Genomic DNA, 4359 nt, shown 5'->3' with positions numbered 1-4359 from the left:
AGGGAATCAAAGGCTAAAGAAATTTAAGAGGAGCGTAAACGACATAATAAAACATTGGAACAACTCGAAACAGCCCAGTCACAATGGGTCAGGCGCAGAATGGAGAGATTAGATTTTTATTAATGATGAACTGCGTAAACAAGGACATTCAATTCAAACGTTTAAGGATATCGAATCTGCCATGCTTGAATACTTCCTTGTTTATGGAAAGACACTTGACCCAATACCAAGGCTAACAATAAATCAGTTTTATACACCGTCAGAGGCTCAGAAAGACCGCAAGATAGCGTTTATAGTTTTTGGGTTGTCTGTAGTTCCGATTTTCTGCTACACAATTACTCATAAGCTATGATCTATTATGCACTATGTGGGGCTGAGTCAAATCAGCTATTAATAATAACCCTGACTGCTAAGCTATTAATAACCCTGAATGTTCAGCTATGTCGGGCTGACTGGCTGACTGCTTATGTTAGGCTCGACTGACACGCATATGATACCAGAAGTGTATATTTATCAAAATGGCGAGGGGCACATCAAGATGTAAATTCATGCGCATCGGCCAATCACAAAATTGTGGAAAGAGTTGTTTGGCAGATTTTTGTGGGATACATGCCATTGCAATTAGAAAAGGGCATGTTAATTATACGTGTTCTATATGTGGGATAGGGGTCAAAGGTAGTTACTGTTTATGTACGAGTCACGGTGCTGACAAGAAACCGTTTCAATTTATTAATGAGAGGAAAAAGGATTACAGCAATGAGAGGAATAGGTTGGGGAGAATTCAAACCAATTAGAGATTAGTTCACATGTAAACTAATGTCCAAAAGAAACGATACCACACATTTTTCTAAATATTTTATTATGAAGAGTTAATTTTCGTCTGAAAAGGTACTTTTGCATATCCTACGTTCCAAACCAAACGTATTCGGTCGATAAAACCGGGAACATTTGATCAATTGAGAAGCGTGCAATTTGCCCAAATGATGTTCCGTCCCGTAACACGAAATGCACGTGCATATCTTCTGTATAAAACTGCTGACCCGACACGTTGGGATCACAGCAACAAAAAGCACACAAAAGAAATGCCACGTTTGACAGTGATTGGGAGGGAGAGAGCCGTAGGAATGCTCCAACAGGGAGCTATGCACCGCGACGTCGCCAGAAGGTTAGGACGCGCGCGCATAACCGTAACCAGGTTAATGCAGCAGTTGCGTCAAACAGGTCGGACAGCAGACAGGCCGAGAACTGGGAGACCACGGGTGACCACACCTATTGAAGACCGCCACATCCGGGTACTTCACCTTCAGAACCGCTTCGTAACGGCGACGTTAACGGCACTGGGACACGTGATAAGTCGACAAACCGTGTACAGGAGACTGCGGGCGCATGGTATCCTAGCACGTCGCCCCTACCGCGGAGATTTCCTGACACCTCAACACCGACTCAACAGACGGATATGGGCCAGGCGACTTCGACGGTGGCAACGGTGGAACTGGGCACGTGTCATGTTTTCTGAAGAAAAGCAGATCTTGCATCTTCAGGAACGACGACTGACAGGGTGTGTACCGAAGAGTAGGTGAATGTTTGGCACCGAACTGCATCCATCAAGTCAGGCCATATGGAGGCGGAGGTTTAATGGTTTGGGGTGGAATCTGTGGTGACACCAAAACGAGACTCGTCGTTATTGGAGGAAACCTGAATGCGCAGCGTTATCGTGATGACATCTTACAACCAGTTGTGGTGGCATTCATCCAACAACAGCCTAATGGTATCATTTTCCAGCACGATAATGCGAGGCCTCACACGGAAAGGCTGACCCAGAACTTCCTAGCAAACACCAACATTCACGTTTTACCATGGCCGGCATGTTCACCGGACATGAACCCAATCGAACACATGTGGGACATTCTCGGCTGCAAAGTCAGGAATCACCCTGTGCCACCAGTTAACCTCCATGAATGGCAATGCATCCCCCCCAATGTCATCAGACGTCTGATGTCATCAGCCCGTAGACGTGTACTAGCGTGTATTGACGCTCACGGTGTACATACCCGGTACTAACGTGACTTTGAGACGTGTGTTGTGACATTTTCCACACTTGACTCATCAACTGTGTTCAAATGAAATTTTCATTTTGGACCCCCCGCATCTTTACATGTCTGTCCTCATGTTTGTAAAGGATTGATTACAATGAATTTTTGTACACATACTGTGAAAACATTACTCACAAGTCATATACCAATTTGAAATGTCTGTATCGTTTAGTTTTTTTGTAATGTCCTTTCAAACACGTGGTATCGTTTCTTTTGGACATTAGTTTAGACAATGGTTTTTGTCAGAGAGTTGAAGGCTTTGACAAAACAACGTGGTCTACATGGTTATTCTTGAATGAGAAAAGCTGAATTGATTAATTTACTCGGTTTGGAATACAACAAACCCCAGACTGTTAGAGAAAAAATGGGCTGAGTGGTTATTCTCGAATGGAAAAAACTGAATTGATCGCTTTATTTGATAAGAAAACCCGCTGTTGTTGGATATAATCGATCAGTTGATGTTGATAAAAATGAGTTAAGATTTGTACCCACAACCGGCGTTGGTAAATACCTAAGAGGTTGGAAAATGGATATTAATTCCAACATTGATGTTAATGATGTTAAGCCCATCATATCAAGCAAAATTAACGAGGAGTTAGATGATTTAAATAGTATAAAATACCAGCTGTCGGTTAAAATGTCATTGAGTAAAAATGATGCCAAATATACCGAACCTTTTTCCGGAGCGGGGCGGTCGGGTAGCCTAGTGGTTAAAGCATTCGCTCGTCACGCCGAAGACCCGAGTTCGATTCCTGACATGGGTACAATGTGTGAAGCCCATTTCTGGTGTCCCCCGCCCGTGATATTGCTGGAATATTGCTAAAAGCGGCTTAAAACCATACTCACTCACTATTTCAGGAGCAACCAAGAAGTTATAACCTAATCTGAGTCTATAAGCGCATCATTAGATGCATCCATTCAGAGGATACAAGAAACTTTAGAATGCTGGACTAATAGATGTTTTGCATCTTACCTTATCATGGGGAAGAAACAAAAGGTCAGCCTGATGAACTTCATTTGTTGTAAAAATATCAAACTTCTTCCTCGGAATATAAAGCGTTGCCGGTAAGTATATTTGCCACATCGCTTGTTTCTTTAGCCAATACTTGGCCACATCTTTAGATACCTTAGCCGCAATGGCTAATTTTTGTATTGCTCCTATACCTTTCCAATATCCTTGTGTGCTATAGTAAATTTTATCCATTATTAATTAATATTGATGATTCTTTTAATACGAATCATGACAATCGTTGAATCACATCATCATCGCATCATGGTCTAGATTCAATGAAACAAAATTACCACCCCTTGAATCATTCTTTATTAACTTAACAGAATCTAAAATAACTGATGGTGATTATTGACACACTCTTAATATTTGGGATAAATTAGATTGTAAGAATTTAGGCGATTATCACGATCTGTACTTAAAACCCATGTACTGTTACTCGCGGATATATTTGAGATATTTAGAAAGACATGTTTAAAACAGTACGGCTTGGATCTGGCATGGTACTATTCCAGGCACTGACTCTTATGGGATGCATTGTTGAAGAAGACCTGTGTAGAATTATAACTACTCACTGATTATGATATGCACTTGTTTGTTGAAAAAGGATTAAGAGGTGGTATATCAATGCCAGCAGAAAGGTATTCTAAGGCCAATGATAAATTAGTTGAACCATATGATTCGAGTAAACCTACTACGCACATATCATATCTCGATGCCAACAATTTGTATGGATGGGCTATGACTCAACCTTTACCCACAGGTGTTTTTTCTGTTGGTAGAAAATATTGATGTGAGCAATATTCCTAAAGATTCTGATATAGGGTAGTATTTGGTAGCAGCACTCTAGGACTGGAAGTGGTTCTGCGATGGGCGAAGAGGGCATTATTGGTAATGCGCGCGCGTCCAAGATGGCGGCACTTCCGGTTCTGGTGGCGTGCGTACCCAAATTGGCGGCACGTCCGTTTCTGAGAGGCCATCTCCTCATCCAAGTTGGTGGCACGTCCGGTTCCGAGGGGCCATCTCCTCATCCAAGTTGGCGGTACGGCGCCTCCAAGCAACTTTGGCCCAGCAACTTTGTTGCTAGGTTGACGTCACATCGCCGAAGCATCTTGCAACAAAATTCCACAAATGACATCATCGGGTATTATGACGTGATTGTAAACTTTGAGGTGCAAGGTCTCGTTTCCACAAGGCGATCGTATTGTAGCACAATGACAGTCGTTCATCTAAGTTAAAGTATGTGAGTGGCAATCA

Source organism: Haliotis rufescens, unplaced genomic scaffold, assembly GCF_023055435.1.
Source record: "Haliotis rufescens isolate VD_foot unplaced genomic scaffold, xgHalRufe1.0.p SCAF_7, whole genome shotgun sequence".
NCBI classification, from domain to species: domain Eukaryota; kingdom Metazoa; phylum Mollusca; class Gastropoda; order Lepetellida; family Haliotidae; genus Haliotis; species Haliotis rufescens.
Note: the sequence above shows the minus strand (reverse complement) of the source record.